Here is a 19,874-nt window from a genome sequence, read left to right on the forward strand (position 1 = left end):
TCAAAAAAGTCTTTTGTAACGCCTCCAAATTCCAAAATTCCATGTCAGCATTACAACCTTTCATTTAGCCCCGCATTTCTGTTTGAGCTAGTCTACTAAATGTCTAATAGGAAAACAAGGGAACTGAAACAAAGATCAAGACTTGCTTTTATAATGGATTACCAACCTGAATTTTCCGGACACATCAACATTTATTTGCATTCTAGGAGACTCACTTGCAATCAAAAACAGGCATCAAATCAAATGGTTTCACTTTAACAATATTAACGAAGAGATTTTTCCATTTACCTTAATCATCTATTTAGGGTCAAATCACTCTCTCTCTCTCTCTCTCTCTCTCTCACACACACACACACACACACACACACACACAAAGGTAATTACATTTATGAAAAGGTCCCTAATATAAATATATATAATTTAATCTTTCACTGACCCAGAAGTATCAAAGCAAATAACCAAAGACAAGATAAAAAAAATTCTAAGTTAAGCATAAAGAAATCATGCCACTTGAGAAGCTAAAGTCAGCTTTAACTGCTAGGATTTAGTATTAGGAAACTTTTCATTAGAAAAGTGATATCTCAACTGGTAATTTCCAATTGCAATTAAAATACTACAGCTGGAAAAACATACATATTGAATTCATAAAATTCCCAGGAAAACAAGAAAGGAAGTCTTCCTGCTTAAAGTAAATGTGGAAAAGACATTAGGTACTGTCATAATCTAAACTGAAGCCTGATATCTTTGCCCTATTATTAATGTGGAAATAATGACTTAACAGGTAAAAACAATTGCACAAGAGCAGAATCCAGCTTGTAAAATACTAGAAACTAAGCATCCAAAAGAAGCCTTAAAAAATAAAAATAAATAATAATATTAGTACTATTAAATAGGTGGCATTTGTGTGTGTGTATATTTATATTTATATATTCATTCCAATACGAAAGTAGAAGTAACAGCTTATCTTTTTAAGTTTTTATTTAAATTCCAATTAGTTAATATACAGTGTAATATTAGTTTCAGGTGTACGATATAGAGATTCAACATGGAAGTCACAGTTTAAAGCGAGCATCAAAGGAAAGTAAATGTTTCTGAACAGGAAGAACTTATTGATACATAAGATAGACTGATCAGGCCAATGACTGTGTAAACATAAAATACGTGGAATACATTTTTGGTTAATATATTATGGAAGCTGGAGCTTGGATGACAAAGTTATTAATTTTTTTCTTAACCCCCATTTTTTATTATATATCTCCCAGGAATCTCAAGAAAAGTAATTTTTTAACCTTTATAAAAATATCTTAAATTCCCTGAAATAAGAGGATATCACAAAGGAAAGATTAGTAGTTTATGAATGTGTGAATACTACCCAGTAAACCTAGCTCCCAAAATGAGGAAAAAAATAGGAGAAGAAAACCACATATCTTGGATGACCTCTTTACCAAACCTCCAAGAGACAATGGAAGGAAAAAACTGATTTGGGAAAAAAGAAAAACTTGCAAAACCTGAGTCATGAAGCTGACTTTTAGTCGTAAGGATCTTTTTCCTTTCCTCTAGTAAAAACAATCTGTTTGTATTTTACACAAATGCTTTATAAATAAGTCTACCTAATTCAACTTTTACACTGATAGTCTTCTCATGTTCTACTGCTATCTTCCCAGCCACCAAGCAATGGATTGGCTCTAAAAACTTTCAGTTTTACATTTAATTTTGCTGAATACTTTAAATCTGATTTCCATTTTTGTAAAACAAAGCATCAATTAAAAAAAAAGCATATTTCATCATGTTGGTAGTGGAACTGTTCAACAGGAGCATCCCTGACTTTGGGGGTGGGATTGGAAGAGATAATCATTTAGTAGTGTCTCATGGAAAGAATTATGGCCTATATGTCATCACCCAAATATCAGTCTCCTCCACTAGGCTGGGAATTCTAAAGGGAAATCATTTAACTTCTTCATATTCTTTAGCTGATAGGTATTTAAGAAATGTTTGTTGAGTACTTATATCTTTATTTTCTTACCTAATATGGCTCTGATTACTTGACATTACTTGACACTGTGTTCCAAAGCACTTATCAGTTGCCTAATTTTTCCCAGCCATTCTTTTCTATCACACACCATTTGTGAAGAATTGGTGGCTGACATATTGGTTTGATTGTCAAGATTAACCTATACTCCACCAACCTATTCAAAAATTTTGGCGCATCTCATTTTTGTTGCAAGGAATACCCCAAAAGACTTCTCTACCTACAAAGAAACTAGTTGAAATAGCGTTTGGAGGATTCTTCTTGAGGAAGCAGAATCAGCAACTCTCTAAGAAGCTTAGATTTTCAGGGGACCAAACACAATCGAGAAATTCCTGTGTCTAACAGTTTGCAGATTGGTATGGAAAAACAAGTTATCCCACAGGAAGAAGCCATGAGACCCAGGCCTGAACTAAGAGGAGATCTGAGCACAAACAAAAGTAAACCCAGGTTTCTGGGGTCCCAGAAGCTCCTTATCAGCAGCTGTCTGTTACAGTTTCTGTCCCATGCATATTCAAAATGCCTGTGCAGAATGAGACCCTTTAGCTAACCTCATCTTAAGGACAAAATTACATGACTTCTTCTGTATCTCAGAAAATGGCTTATTTCTAGATGTACCCAGTACATGTAGGGTAACTTTAGATGGCATTCTACATAGGATTGCATCTTTTTTACTGAATAAGTGGGATGGTCATTTTTATAGAAAAATATATTTAACTTTAAAGGGAATGTCTTCAGTAAAAGGAACATGGAGAGCTTAATAAGCACAAAGATGGGTCTGCTATATAGATGATGAGATCATGTAGGCAAATGACAATGGGCCAGAATCTATGTTTCCAAGGTTGAATCATAACATGGAACGATCATGAATTTCCTACTTCTGAGAAATTTCTGAAATTGATATTTTGGGGTCTGATAGATCTGAGTTTGAATTGATTCAGCTTCTTAATTACCTCTGGGATCTTGAAGAAGTTAATCAGTATGAACTCACTTTACTCATCTAGAAAAAGAAAGTAATACCCATCTGAGAGGGTTGTTATAAAAATTGAAGGAGGGGGGCGCCTGGGTGGCACAGCGGTTAAGCGACTGCCTTCGGCTCAGGGCGTGATCCCGGCGTTATGGGATCGAGCCCCGCATCAGGCTCTTCCGCTGGGAGCCTGCTTCTTCCTCTCCCACTCCCCCTGCTTGTGTTCCTTCTCTAGCTGGCTGTCTCTATCTCTGTCGAATAAATAAATAAAATCTTTAAAAAAAAAAAAAATTGAAGGAGGAAGATGGTTAAAAAAGTCATTTGCCAAAAATATATATAGTATATTTATTTATATAAATACATATAGTATGATTTTTCTCCCCTTCTTTTCTTCCTCCATCCCTCCCTCTCTTCCTTCCTTCCTTCCTTCCTTCCCCCTTTATCAAGAGCAAGCAAAAATCAAAACAAAAATCTCTATGAGACTAGATATAATGAGGATTATGAGGGTTTCAGGGAGTCGTAAGTGGTCTGGTTTGTGTAAGGACTTGGGCCTTTGCTTTCCTGCCTGGGATATAGAAACAGAGATTGGAGAAGAATATGAATGTTTGGGTGTACACTGAGCAGAAGGAGGACATGGACAGTACTTTTGAGAACCTCTCTCCTGTGTCATTAATTTTCTTGACCCTGGATAACTCCCCTTAGTTTACAAACAACCTGTTGTTTTTCCCATCTTAAAAAAAAAAAACAATTCTTCCTTCCCACTCTATCTATTGCCACTTCTAAGTTCCCCTTTATGGCCAAACTCTTTCCCCGGAGATTTGTTGTGCACTCTTTCTCTAATTCCTCTACTCTCATTCTCTTTTGAATTCATGCTAATCCAGCTATTGTGATACTACTCCACTAAACTGTTCTCACGGGAGTCCGATGATTGCTACTTTGCAAAATACAGTGGTGAATCCACAAACTCATCTTGGTCTTGGTAACATTTGACACAGTTGATCTCTCCCTTCCTTTGACTTCCAGGGCATACTCTCTCGGTTTTCTTCCACATCACCACCAGCTGATTTCTCAGTCTTCTGATTTGGTTTCTCCTCATCTCTCCAACCTCTCACAGTTTACAAGTCCCAGGATTTTTTCTTTGAATCCCATACCTTCCATCAGTGACACCATTTATTTTTGGCATTAAATGTCATATATACTTATAACTCCAATTTATGTCTTTGACCCAAATCCTTCTCATGAGATCCAGATCTTTTAAATCTAAATGCCTGCTTCTAGCATCCCCATTTGGATGGCTAATAGATATCTCTGACTTAACTTGACTAAAACCTAACAGCTGGTGCACTCCTAAAATCTTGCTCCTCTACAGTTTATGTCATCTCAGGGAATGGCAATTCCAACATGTCAGTTGGTCAAGATGAGTAGTCCTTGACTCCTCTCTTGCTTTCATTCCTTTCATCTAATCCATAAACAAGTCTTGTTGGCTCCACCTTCCAAATATATCCAGAATCCAACCACTCCTCACTGTCTCCATTACCACCACCTTGGCCCATGCTGTCATCATCTCTCTTTTACTTTGATAACCTCCTTTCTAGTTCCCTGACTCTCTGGAAGGTATTGTCCAGAAGTCAGAGGGATCCTTCCTAAATGTGGTTTGCTTGAAACCCTTTAGAAACTTCCCATAGTACTTAAAGTCAGTCTTTACCAAGGCCCTACATCATATGGCCTCACTTTGCATACACACACACACACACACACACAAACACACACTCTCCATACTCCCTATACTCCTTCCTTGTTTTTATCTCTCCTTATCCTTATATAATTTTCATATTTATTTTGTTTAGTGTCTATCTCCCCCCTCCCAAAACACACAAGGTATAAACTCTATGGGGGCAGGAATGTTTATCTGTTCTATTCACCGACATACGCTTTCTGCTTTTCTGCTTAAAATGGTGCCTGGCACACAGCAGGTGCTCAACAATATGTATTAAATTAATGAATAAATAAATAAATTTGATGTTATGAGGACTCTACATGTATGTATATCTGATAGACCTGGTCATACAAAGCAAGAATACCCTCTTATCAGCATATTCCAGATGAAACTTTGCAAAATGAAAATATTATTGGCCAATTAAACCGTATCATGTCTCAGTGCTTCCAAAAATGTTTCTTATCAAGGCAAATTAGCCAAGTACCTGATTCCTTCCCAGAGTGGAGAAGACAAAGCAAATACTTGGAGTGTGGATATAAACAGAATCAGATGCCCTAGATTGCCCTGGGGACTCTATCCCAGTCCACTCTCTCCATTGCCTCTAAGCTTTAATGCCTCAGCCCTCATCAAACCTGTCAGAGCTTCTTTCCTTTCACCTAATTTTCCCTTAAAAATTCCCTATATCATTTATACGCATTATACCTTCCAGTTGGGTGGACACACAGCATCAGAGCTCACTGGGTAAAATAACAGTAATGATGGTAGTAGTAGAGGCACCTGAATGCATATTCAGCATTTGTGCCAAGCACCAAGATATGTATTTTGCACACATTATGTCATTTGGTGTTCACAATAGCACTGAAAGGAAAGGACTATCATCACTCTCATTTTGCAGAGGAGGAAACTGATGCTTAGATTAGGTGAAATAACTCTTTATTTCAACACAATAAATGACAGACTTGGAACTCTGTAAGTTCTCGTAACTACCAATGAATATAAATTACCTTCAGACTTATTAAAAATATTAATTTCCAGGGCACATCCCTGGAGGCTGCCATTCATCAGGATCTGGGTGGAGCTGGGAATCTGTGTTTTTAACAAGCACTCTAGACAATTCATTTTATAAGTCTGGGTAAGACTGCATTAATTATTCTCTCAGTCAGGCAGTTTGATAATTATGAATTGAAAATGACAAACAGAACTGCTAATTTATAGAGTGCTCCCTACTGTACTCTCCCCTGCTAATCAAGATGGAAGCCTTGTCAGCTAACACACTGGTTGACACAGATGTGTGTTTGTTGTTGTATTTAAATTTCATTTATTTTCTATATGAGCAACATATAATTCTAAATTTGTTAAGTTTTTAATAGAAGTTGTTTACAGTACGTGTATACCTTTTCTTACCTTCTTTGTGTATGCACTTTGTCCTCCCTCCTCTGGGCGTCAGGCAGCGAGATGCGTGGAGGGCTGTAGCGCCCAGCCCCAAGCTACAGATGATAAAGCATCCAGAGAAAGGCTGATGAAAGGTCGGTGGCCTTCACACCGACTCAGTTCCTTTCCTTACTGTGGAGACAAAGAAATTGGCAAAATACACAATTAACTGTATGAACACATGGTATTAATTGTATACAAATACAATCAAAATAATGGTCAAAGAAGAAAGCAAGTTGGTGTGTTAAAAAGACCACAGACTCTTAAGCTGGTGAGATTCAAGAGCAATCCCACTACTTCTCGTCTGATAAAAACTCAGAATCTTCACTGACAGGAAACATCGTTGTAATAAAATATATTCATGGAAAACATTCTGAGACAAATTGATGAATTAGACAGATTCTAGGGTTAAAATGGGGTTTATGACGAAGGAAGAATTCATAGTTAAGCATAGTTAAGCAGCTTTCTCACTTGGGGCTCTTCTTATATGTTCTGAAGACTTGTATTCTAATCTCTAAAAAAGAAATCAATTTAACCTCATTTTGCTCTTCGTCTTCTAAGTGTTAAGATCTGTCTCCAGACAGCAATTATACATGTAAATGAGATGCATCATGAAATGTTTCTCCTATTAATAATCATATAGATCCACTGTCAATTCTACAAACTAACCACATACCAACCTTTGAGTATGTTCTAATCAAAAATCTTCACACACACACAATTCATGATTAAGAGAGGTAGTATTTGTTTTCCACATTATTCTTCCCTTACAAACTACATTACTTAGTCTCTTGAACAATGGGCTATAAAATGAGGTTCCTTCAGTTCTTATCTTGGCTACCCAATCCCTTGGCCTTGATTTTGTATTTGACAAGCTGCTTACCCAGTCTGTATCTCAATTCCCATTGGTAAAGTGAGAAAAGCATCGCAAAGAACTCACCAGGTAACTGAGAAGAGTTTCCAATAAAGAACTTCAAGGAGTTTGCAACACTCATATTTGCATGGGTTCTTATTAATGCATAGCACTAGGTTGCACCCACAGATTCAATTTCAAAAGAGCAACAAAGCAATAGCAGGGGTGGGCAGTAAGCTCCATCTTTGTAAAGGCCTATGTGAGTTGAAAGTTTCCTTAGTCTCAAAAGCCCTAATTCAAGCTCTAGAAACACTATGTGTCTAGATCAAGAGAGTCATAATATGAAATTATAAAGAAAAAGAATTCAAAATTAGCAAATAATTTCTTTAAAATCTGGATATAGTATTATGGTATCATATGCAAACGTGTACGTCTGTAAAGTGTAACAGGCATAGTGAGAAAAGGAAATGACACTGAATAAACAAAAATGCAGAAAATTACTTTGATAAATGGAGTATACTATTACTATAATCTACTTGATGAAATCAATGATTAAAAATACTTACTAATAATCCTTAATATTTTGGGTTCCCTCATTCCTCCACTTAATTCATACTTATTGAACACCTCCCATTTGCTAACTAGGGAAACAACTGTAATGTGGAGTTGATGTCCCTACCTTAGTGGAATGTACTTGCTAATAAAAGAAAGAGCTCATTTTAGGATTTGAAAAGATGTTTTACAATTTGCCAAAAAAATTAAATAAAACTATAAATAAATAGTTCCTACCCTTAGTTATAGGTATTCTAAACGACAATAACACATGAACATGCAATACTTTGCTAAAACCTACTTTAAAAAGACCTCATGATTTTTCTCTCTGGGATAAAAGACCAGGAGAAAATACTAAAGAGAAAAGAAGTGTTATTTATTGCAGACTTTTGGTTGGGGGGTCAGGGGAGTGGTGGGGTAGAATGGATGGTGCCATGGAAGTCAGAGGTCCTTTATGTGAAAGAAGGCAGCACAACTTCCTGTGATCCATGACATGTACAGCAGTGACATCTAGGAAACACACACATAAAATAAGTACGTAGCACATGGGTTAAGAACATGGATTCTAGAGTCAGACTCCTGAATGCTGACTCGGACACTTGGAATCTATACAACCTTATGTCATATAAACTCTATATCTCAGTTCTCTCACCTGTCATACGGAAAGAGCTGTGTCCACCTGTGTCTACCTGGAAAAATGGACACAGTCCTTTAAGCCTCCTATATCCACACCTGTTATGGCTCCACCTATCAAAAAGAAAAGTCTAGTTCCCTTCCCCCTTGACTACAGACTGGCCTTCTGGCTACTTGGGCCAACAGAATTGACTGGAAGTGACACTGTATAAGTTCCAAGGGCAGGCCTCAAGAAACTTTGCTCTCCAGTACTCTCTTCCAAGCCCCTGCATTATCCTTGTGAACACAATGCAACCATCATGTAAACATGCTCCTGGATACTGAGCAATCACATGGGCCAGAATGAGTGAGTCAGCCCAGTGGTCCCAGCTGAGATTGCAGAGATACAGCAGAGCTCAACAGAAAGTCTCAAAGCTCCCTACCTGACCCACAGCTGTCAGAAGACACACTAACCCAGCCTAGATCAGCAGAATTGCCCAGCTAACTCACAAAATAGTGAATAATATTAAATGATTATGGCTTGGAGCTACTAGGTTTTAGGGTAGTTTCAAACACTTCAAAAGTTAACTGAAACACCTCAAGGCACCTGAGTGGTGCCTCAGTCAGTTAAGCGTCTGCCTTCGGTTCGGGTCATGATCCCTGGGTCCTGGGATTGAGCCCCACACTTCTCCCACTGCCTCTGCTCCTTCTCTCTCTCTCTCTTGCTCACTCTCTGTCTCAAAGAAATAAATAAAATCTTTAAAAATGAAAAGAAACACTTCAGATGGGGTCAATGTGAGGGTGCAAGGATTAAATAAATTTAAATAGTGTCTGGTATACAATAGTATTATGTATGTACTTGCTGTTGTTATTAAAAGAGATGAATTTCAAAATTGAGACAATTTGCCTAAGGACCTCTAAATCAAAGCCAGCTGGGCTTCTTGTTGGCTTTGCATGCTGGTGATGAATGGTGGCACAGTGGCTGTGAACATAACATCTAACAGTCAGGCTCAGATCTCTGGGGTCTCCTAACTTTCTGTACAAGTGATTTACATCAGAGAATAATGCTTATCTAAACAGCTTCAAATTCACCCACTAATTGGCTAGGTGGAAGGAAATTAAAAATGTATAAAGGAAAAGATCAGGAAAGCCAACTATTTGACCATCACTTTTAGTTTTCCCAAAAGTTTGGTTATAATCTTTATTACTATTAATCAGATATAAGCAACTCCCCAGAGTGAACAATTCAGAAGTAAACACGGGATAAATAATTTTATGGATATGTTTATAATATTTGGCAGTCCCGGATTCCGGTATTCTCAGACCAGCAGCATAAAGACAGTAACTGCTTTTGGCCAGGAGTCCCTGGTACTCCGTAGTGTTTAATAAACAATATTATTTTTAACAGCCCCTTTAGCTATTTCACAATTAGTTTGTACTTTGTCTTAAACCTTAATACTAACTTACATGTCCTTTTCGATCCGTTATGATACAGGGAAACTGTCTTATACATGTGCATGAGATGAACTGTGAACATCTTGCCAGATCAGTTTTATGAATTTCAATATGACATTCTTATCTTTCCTTTATTAAAGTTAGCTCTTGGGAATTTCAAGGCCTTTTACAGATGATCCTGATGCCCTTTGGTGATTGCCACACATATCTTCTTTTATGATATTGGTACTTTTGGTTAATGTTTTCTTTTGTAAGTATAAAAATTCATTGCAGAGAACACTAGTTCTCTCTTCATCTCTCTCTCTGAGAATGTAAATCGATTTGAGGTGTAGTTTCTATTTCTCTACCCAACTTAATGTACTTGCCAAAGACAGAAATTTTATATTCAAATAAGGAAGCTTTGGTTTAATTATAATGTTTTTTAAAGGCAAAATTATCTTATTCTTTAAAAATCAGTATCATCAGCAGTTATCTGATTGTACAGAACAATAGGTGTTTCACTTCATACTAGATTCTATCCTTCTAAAAGTTTGCTGTACTGAAGGCCCATTACACACATAAAATATTTTCTGCCCAAATAACAATGTATTAGGGAATATACAGAGTTAGCATGTAAAAATAAATTTATAAAACTAGCATTGCAAATAATTTTAGCTCTAGAATATAATTTCTTTTTTAAACACTTTTAAAGAATGTATAAGTCTTATGGGATCTATTAACTAGCACATTTCTCACTTTGGAATTCCATGTGATTGTAACGCATTAAGAAAAATTTTTCACCTGTTAGTAGGGCACTCAGCTCATGTAAACATTCAGAGGGAAGCCTTTTGTGGCTTGGTGAAGAACTGGAAGAACACGGGAGAGAATCTTCCTATAGGTTCAGAAGTTTCTTTGCACTTGGCTTCTCACTTGCGCTGAAGTCAAAAATACATGATAGACCCACGCACCATGGTCTTTTATATATATACCATCATCATTTCTTTAGTACTTCTGAAATATTATGACTTCCCTTAAATTATCTTTAGAAAGCCATGGGAAAGCGAAGGTTCAGCTGGCCGCACTGACCTCACATTTATGGGGAACTAATTCCTATGGTTTGCCAAACAGCTGGTCCCAGTAGTGGGCCAAGAAGAGACTGAACAAGATTTTATTCTTCCTGGAACACAAGTAGGCAAATTGGGAGAGAAACTGTCAAACATCACAGGATGCTGGACCTACACTGTAAGAGATTTTAAAGGATAAAGACTGACCCAGGATTTACATTCTCCAGCCAAAAGACAGGGTTAAAACCTCAGTTATACGAAATCCTTCAATATTCCTTTTTCTCACTCAGAACATGGCCTACAAGGCCCTGCACTAGCTGTCCTTCCCACCTCAACCTTTGGCCTCATCTTCTGATACTTTCTCACATTGACTTGCCTCCAGTACATGGGCCTCCTTGCCAAGACACACTTCTGTGAGGTGCTTGCATTTGCGGTTCTCTCTACCTGGAATTCCCTGCCCCCATCCATTTCTACACGGTACATACCCTGACCTTTACAGATCTTTCTTCGAAAGTTACCAGTGAGGCCTTTCCTCTACCATCTTAGTTCAAAACAAAAAACAAAAACCCGTCTTTTGCATTTTCTATCCCCTTTGTGTTTTATTTTTTGCAGACCACTTACCACCTTACAAGATACCCTAGTATATATTTATTTTATTTGATGCTTGCCTCTCCCCATCAGAATGCCTGCTCCATAAGCATCATTTCTATGTTTCACTGCTATGTTCCCAGAGACAACAGTACCGTCAGGCATACTATAGCCATTCAATACATATTGCATGAATAAAGGAATGAGAAACTCATGTTCAAAATAGTTAATAATTTTCACAAAGTCACACCTTGGAATTTAGTGACCAAGCAGGATTAGACACCAATTTTTCTGACATCTCCCTTACAAAAATTTAATAATATGACAATAAATGTTAAAAAGACTTATTGAGATAATACAGGTGCCAGTCTGAAACATAAGTCCACTAATATTTATATAGACCTTTTTTAATCAAAAAGCAAACTTACACTAGTTCTCTTTTAATTTTCCTGACCACCCTATCAGGCATAAATTAATATATTTATTTTACAGATTATAAACTTGATGCTCAAAGAGATTAAAAGAAAGATAGGTTAAGATGGAAAGAGATCTATTGGGGCGCCTGGGTGGCACAGTCGTTAAGCGTCTGCCTTCGGCTCAGGGCGTGATCCCGGCGTTATGGGATCGAGCCCCACATCAGGCTCCTCGGCTGGAAGCCTGCTTCTTCCTCTCCCACTCCCCCTGCCTGTGTTCCCTTTCTCGCTGGCTGTCTCTGTGTCAAATAAATAAATAAAATCTTTAAAAAAAAAAAAAAAAAAAGATGGAAAGAGATCTATTAAACCCGGTCTCCTTCCCTCTAAAACACTTCTTCATTTTGCAAAAAGATGCACTGCAGATTTCCATTCAATGGCAGTTCTCCTAGTACCAAAATTTAAATGCAGTTCAATGTGCCTGTAACATTTCAGATAAATTCTTAAGGCATAAAGCAAGTGCTCCATTAGCATCAGTTCATCTGGATTTCATCCCTCATTTTGCCATGAGCTTTTATGAACATAATTCTGAGGTCCAAAAATACTGTATGACAGAATAGTTTACTTTTCTTTCTACGTATTTTGATTTTACGTGGATGTGAATGTGTGCGTGTGCGCGTGTGCGTGTGTGTGTGTGTGTGTGTGTGTGTAAAATTTGTTTTGTTTCAGTTTGAGAGGGTCTACCAGTCTTTTAAAGGGTCTGGGCCTACTTTGAACAATTCCAATCACCCAAAAAGGCCAGTATAATATTTAAAAAACAAAACAAAACAAAAACCACTCAGGGAAAATAAAGAGAAACAGGAAGGAGAAAGGGCAGATAATTTAAAACATAATTAGGTGGGGAAAATACAAAAGTTATCCCCATTAAATTCTAACAATTTTCAATGAATAATCTGCCTGCAGGCTGCAGGCAGGCTGGTCTTATAAGCAGCCTGTACTGTCAATCTTCTGCCCTAGGAGAGAAAACTTTAGTAGCTTCTCATCTTACAAGTCTGCAGTCAAAAGGGTCAGGTGGAGAATTTCATTGAGTTCATCATACAGGTCCCAGTGGAAGCAGAGCCTGAAATGGAGTGATAAGCTTTGCTGAATCATAGAAACAACCTATAGCAGTTGCAGGTGTTACGACTTTACCCTTCCAGGTAGTTGAATATCCTTACAGCTTGCTCTGCACAAGCTGAGGAATGGAGGAAAGAAGGATCCCACAAAGACTTGTACAGAGCACTGCCAAAGGACTCTCCCATTGTTTTAACTGATTGTCCCAGTTGTTTTACTTGACCTCTTTAGATTTTTATCAGACTAGTGCACAAGATGATTGCCTGGGGGTCGACCACCAGGTGAACACTAAATGCTATAGGAAAAGAGGAAAATTATCATTAATGAATTCAATCCAAATAATTTTAAAAGTAAGTAATTGAAAAAAAGGAAACAAGTTATAACGGTGGGCTAAAAAAACAAAACAAAACAAAACAACAATTCCTAGAGTATTATCAAAGAGAAGTATCTCTTTGTTTAACATTCCAGGAATGTGATTTGTGTTCTTGGTTTGTGACATCTCCACATTTTTTCCAGTGGCTAATAAACCATTAATGTGCCTGGATTTTAGATACTGGCATTTTTCCTCTTAAATGCACTCCAATGAAGCAGATACAAACATCCAACTTTTTTGCCGAGTATAGTTCTATGTCTACTTGTGGGACATTCTTTGGAAAGTGAAAATAAGAAATTTATCAGATTTGATGACTCTGATAATTAGAAAATCTGGGCCTACAAGATATACTCAAGATACCGTAAGTGAATGCCTTTACACCGCAGCTAGATGGAATACTCTGAAATCCAACCAAATAAAAATTTCTCCCATTGCCAAATTACAACTGACCTTTGAACAACACAGGTTTGAACTGCGTGGGTCCGCTTCTACACACATTTTTTTCACGGTACTATAAATGATTTTCTCTTCCATATGATTTTCTCAGTAACACCTTTCTCTAGCTTACTTTATTGTAAAAATACAGTATAAAGACATACAGCATACAAAATATGTTTATGTTATTGGTAATGCTTCTGGTCAACAGTAGGCTATTAGTAGTTAAGTTATACATTGATTTTCAACTGTGTGGGGAGTCAATGCCCTATGCTGTTCAAGGGTCAACTGTACAATAAGATCACAACTAGAAACTCACAAATGTAAACTGATTTATAAGAAGAAGGCATAGGATCTAAGGTCTTTTCTATGTATAATGCATTTATCGCAGAGATATTTGGTTTCAAGAAAATTTATCTGTGACAATAATGTATAATACACAACACAGGTTACGTATTTATGTGGCAACTATCTTTATCAAAATAGTAAGCTAATCAATCATAGCAGAAAGTCCCAAAGAGAATGTTCCCTAATGTAGGAATTAGGAAACTTAGTATACAACAAATTCTCTGCAAATATAACAGCACTAAATGTGTCCTTTATGGACTTAAACCATGTATATGTGCATTGTAGTATATTTATAGGCAATCTATAAACTTGCAAATAAGAATTTTTTAACTTAGAATATTGAAAAGTCCTTAACATAAATGGAAAAGAAAAACTAAAAAAACCCACTAAATTCATAGGATCTTAGACTCCAAAGAAATATGTACATCACTTCTATCTTTAGGGTCTTAATATATTATGATATTTAAGTCATTCTAGGAAAGGAAAAAAAAAATCATTTGCCCATCACGACAGAAAGTTATTTATCAACCAGCCTTGAAACTACTGTAATTATTAACTATAAATTTGATTTTTACAGCCTGTTATTTCCTTTACTAAAACTCACCAAAATTTAAGCTCTTTGAAGATGTATAAGAGCAAGGTGCCTTCCTATGTAAGAGTTATGAATGCAAAACTGCTATTTTTTTCTGGCTTGGTCTGAGAATAAGGTCCCATGGATTACCCATTTTCAAAGTATTAGAAGGCACTAAAATTACATTTAGTGAAATTTAAACTTGGTGGCAAGGGACAGAGATGGAATCAAAACCATTATAGAAATTTTCATTATTTCAGAATCCCAATCATGGACATCTCTTGGCATAGTGCTTGTAGTCTTAACAGTGTATGGTGGAGAATAGGGGAGGGCTCTGGTCAACAGAAATGAAAATGAGTCATCTCCTCAAATTCTGCCCTGTCAAAATTAAATAATCTCAGCAAGTTACACTTTCTTGGGTCTTATTTCTCCGCCTTTTAATCATGGCTCTCCTCTGAACAACTTCCAAATGTTCATCACTCCTCTCTGGCTTTTTAGTTTTAGGTTACTTGATCTAATGTCAAAGGAGGCTGTTATTAGTCTTTAGACTAGAATTTAGCATAATTTCAGGAGTAGATATACTCTTAGAAATCATGACTTATATGAAAGCTACATAAATGAAAGCATTTACCTGTACCACCTCAATGGAATATATTACTAAGAGGAATTATTTTATTAGTGTTTTATCAGTTATAGGAAAGAGTTTTTACTCAAATATATATCATAAATTTACTTTGTTTATCTGAAATGTTGGGGAGGAGCAGAGCATAAAGTGATTTCAAATACCCATTGGCCACACTCTTCTTTTAGGAAAATCAATGAACTTATGAGTAGGAAAATACTTATAGCAAAAGTACATATTTTTATGAGGCACACATCATCCTGATATGGCATTTTGGTGGGAGGTATACATATTTTCTACTAGCACATATACATATCTTTATTGACCTTTCCTTTTGATGGGAGGTGCACACATTTTTTTTTTTTTATCAACACATGTACCTACGGTGACATTTTGACATACATGATATTTTGGTAAGAGTATCCTTAACCCCTTCCTCTCAGTCCTATCAGAATAGAAGAAGGAATCCGGCAGCTCCCCGCCCCCTTCAATGGGATGTCACCTACTCCATTTTTAAAAAAAAAATTTTTTTCCATTTCCACCCCCAAATACCCTTTCAAATACTCATGAGCCAGGCTAGAAGACTGAAGGAGTTTCCCAGTGCCTATGAAGGTGTTGGGGGCAAGAAGTAGGGTCAGGAATGGAAGAAAGACAGATGGGTTTAATCTACTCAGTCTGGAGATCCATGCAGACCAGCTCAGTTTCTCCAGTTCACATCCAGCTTACAGCTTAATTCTCAAACTTAGTTAGATGGTGCCCCCAACCACATCATTGGCCTTGCATTGTCCCCAATCAGGATACTTGTGGAAGTGTTAATATATGTTTGCAAATTCTTTTACACTCCTCCCATCAAAAAGTAGAATCTTATTTTTGAAGTGATTTACTTCTAAAAATTAAGATGTGACAAAAATGACCCAACTTTGGAAGCTAGGTTAGAAAAGCTCATTGGCTTTCCATCTGGCTCTCTCCCTTGAAACATGCACCCTGGGAGCCCTGAGCTACTCCATAATAAGCTTGGCTAAGCTGAAGTTGCCATGCTGGCAAGATCACGTGGAAAGACCACAGAGAGAAAGAGAGAGGTGCCAAGGAGTCCCAGCTATTTTTGCCTCCAAGTGTTCGAGTCTTCCCAGATAACATCCAGCATCAACTGCCAGACCTGTAAGTGAACAGCATTCAGATGGCTCCAGCCCAGCTTTCAACCACTCTGATAGAGCAGAGACAAACAGTTCCCTCTGAGTCCTGCCCAAAAGCTTTGTGGGAAAATCAAATATTTATATTGTTTTAAACTACCAATTTTGGGGATGGTTTGTTACATTGCAATAGATAAGTGGAACATAGACCTTACTTCTACCCATAGAGAAAATCAGCTTCAGGTACAAAAATGGCTGTATCGGTAGGCTCCAAACTTTTTGATCACTTGCAATAAATGTTGTCTTACTTATTTATTGATTTAACACATGTACGACTATACTAATGTATTATATACAAATATAAACAAATGAGATGAAGGATCAGCTAAAATCAGAAATTCTAATATTTTTTCCCTTCTCCAGAAGGATTATCATGTTCACCCAACTTTGAAAACTTCTGGAGTCAGTATGTGAATTGTTTAGATAATAGCTCTGAAGCTCCAGGTGATTAGACAACCCACTAGTCAGGAACGGATTAAAAGTGCTAAGGTTTGAGGAAGCATGTTATTTATATACTCTTTTTTTTTTTTTTAATCACTTCAGCAAACAATGGAGACTTTTAGAATAGAAGGAGGCCTTGGAAATTTTAGGTAAAATTTCTCAACTCTGGTATCAGCTATGAAAGTTATTTGTTACAAATATCAGTTAAAATATAGCAATTCATGAGGCATTCTCTTTTTAATAAATTCAACTGGGTCCCAGAATGTATCCATTATAAGACCTACCTAGTTGCTCATGTTCGGTAGTGATTCCTGGAAGCAAACAGCATTGTGCAACGGTAACAATCACTACCTTGCAAAGACAGTGTAGCTTAGTGGTTCAGTGCTCTGGAGTAAGCCCACTGCTCCCCACTTAAAGATTGTGTATCTTTGGGCAACTACATAATTTCTTTGTGCAGTTTCTACTCCTGAAAATGGGGATAATAATGACATCTAACTTGCAAAGTTGTTATGAGGATTCAATGAAGGATGTAAAGCTATAAACACCATGGCTAAACTGGAATGAGTGCTCAATATCTGTTAACCACAGATTTTTCTTATTATGTCATTACAGAAAGAGAAAGAATTAAATTTTAAATTTGAGGAATTAGTTGAAAATATATGTCCTGCCTGTAAATATTGACTTACTATTTAAGTCAAGATCAAGACAGAAAACTAGCCCAGTCTTTTTTCTAAGGATTTATTTATTTATTTACTTACTTACTTATTTAGAGAGCGAGCACACAAGTGCAAGGAGGGGATGGGCAAAGGGAGAGGGAGAGGAAGAGAATCTCCAGCAGACTCCCCACTAAGCGCAGAGCCTGACATGGGGCTCGATCTCATGACCCTGAGATCATGATCTGAGCCAAAACTGAGTATCAGATGCTCAACTGACTGAGCGACCCAGCTGCCCCCAAACTAGCCCAATCTTATGCTCACACACTTCCCCACTCCTCTACCTCAGTCCATCCACAAATTATTTATAAATGAGGCAACTGAGGTAAAGAGCAGACAAATGTCTTGTCTCAAATACTAAAGCTAATTAATGACAAAGGGTGTGCGAAAGCTATAGAACTAAATGTGTAGCAGAAATACCAGTGTATTTTGGAGTATGAATATGTCATTCACCAGGAGTTATAATACACATCTTGATACTATTGTGCAGAGCGAAGTAAAAATATATGTAATATACTGTTTCTTACACAAATGCAAGGTAGAAACACTATTAAAGCCATAGTTCTTAAGGAAAAGTTAAGACATATTGTCCTCAAACTATTTCAAAAAATAGAAAATGAAGGACAGATTCCAAGTTTATTCTATGAGGACAGCATTACCCTGATACCAAAACTACACAAAGACACTATAAAAAAAAGAAAGCTACAGGCCAATATGACTGACGAACATTAATGTAAAAATCCTCAACAAAATATTAGAAACCAAATTCAACAATACATTATAAGAATCATTCACCACAAAGAAATGGGATTTATTCCAAGGATACAAGGATGGTTCAGTATCCGTAAGTCAATCAATATGATATATCACATTAACAAAATGAAGGATAAAAACCATATGATCATCTCAATAGTTGGCAGAAAATGCATTTGGCAAATTTCAACATCTGTTCATGATAAAAACTCAACAAAGTGCGTTTAGAGGAGACAACCTCAACATAATAAAGGCCATATCTGAAAAATATCATATAAATGGGGAAAAGCTGAAAGCCTTTCTTCTAAGATAAGGAACAAGACAAAGATGTCCACTCTTGCCATTTTTATGCTACATACTACTGGAAGTCCTAGCTACAGCAATCACACAAGAAAAAGAAATAAAAGACATCCAAATTGGTAAGAAAGAAGCAAAACTGTCACAATTTGCAGATTACACAATACTATATAGAAAACCCTGGAGACCCCACCAAAAATCTGTTAGAAGTAATAAATGAGTTCAGTAATGTTGCAGGATACAAAATTAATATACAAAAATCTGTTGCATTTCTATTCTAATAATGAAGTAACAGAAAGAAAAATAAGAAAACAATCCCAATTACAATTGTACCAAAAGATTAAAATCCCTAAGAATAGATATAATCCATGAGGTGAAAAACTTGTACTTTGAAAACCACAAGACATTTTTGAAAGAAATTGAAGATGACACAAATAGAAAGATACGCTATGCTCATGGATTGGAAGAATTAATATTGCCAAAATATCCATACTACCCAAAGCAATCTACAGATTCAATGCAATCCCTATCAAAATACCAGTAGTATTTTTCACAGAACTAAAATAAATAATCCTAAAATTTGTATGGCACCACAGAAGACCTTGAATAGGCAAAGCAATCTTGAAAAGGAAGAACAAAGCTGGGAATATCACGATCCCAGATTTCATGATATACTACAAAGCTACAGTACTCAAAGCAGTATGGTATAGGCACAAAAACAGGCACATATATCATGGAACAGGAACAGGATAGAGAGGCCAGAAATAAACCCATGCTTATATGGTCAATTAATCTAGGACAAAGGAGGCAAAAATATATAATGAGGAAAAGACAGTCTCTTCAATAAATGGTGCTCAGAAAACTGGACATCTATATGCAAAAGAATGAAACTGAACCATTTTTTTAACACCTCACAGAAATAAACTCAAAATAGATTAAAGATCTAAACATGAGACCTGAAACCATGAAATTCCTAAAAGAAAACATAGGCAGTAACCTCTTGGACATTGGCCTTAGCAAATTTTTCAGGCAAGGGAAACAAAGCAAAATAAACTACTAAAACTATGCCACAATAAAAAGCTTTTGCACAGTGAAGAAAACCATCAACAAAACAAAAAGTCAACCTGCTGAATGGGAGAAGACATTTTCAAATGATAGATCTGATGAGGGGTTAGTATCTGAAATACATAAAGAACTCATACAACTTAACACCAAAACATAATCCAATTAAAATGGGCAAAGGACCCAAATAGATATTTTTCCAAAGAAGGCATACAAATGGCCAACAGACACATGAAAAGATGCTCACAACATCACTGTTATCAGGGAAATGCAAATCAAAACCACAATGAGATATCACCTGA

At 36.6% G+C, this 19,874-nt stretch overlaps 1 long non-coding RNA gene across 2 annotated transcripts in view; it reads right to left on the bottom strand.

Annotated features, from left to right (window-relative positions):
- LOC123001477 (uncharacterized) overlaps positions 1 to 6,269 on the bottom strand; it is a 427,451-nt gene extending 421,182 nt beyond the window's left edge. For both annotated transcript variants that reach the window (XR_008956189.1, XR_008956190.1), the window contains exon 1: positions 6,115 to 6,269. This is a non-coding gene — a long non-coding RNA (uncharacterized LOC123001477). The remainder of the gene's footprint in view (positions 1 to 6,114) is intronic.
- Between the last annotated feature and the right edge of the window lie 13,605 nt (positions 6,270 to 19,874).

Source organism: Ursus arctos, unplaced genomic scaffold (genome assembly GCF_023065955.2).
Source record: "Ursus arctos isolate Adak ecotype North America unplaced genomic scaffold, UrsArc2.0 scaffold_29, whole genome shotgun sequence".
Lineage (NCBI taxonomy): Eukaryota > Metazoa > Chordata > Mammalia > Carnivora > Ursidae > Ursus > Ursus arctos.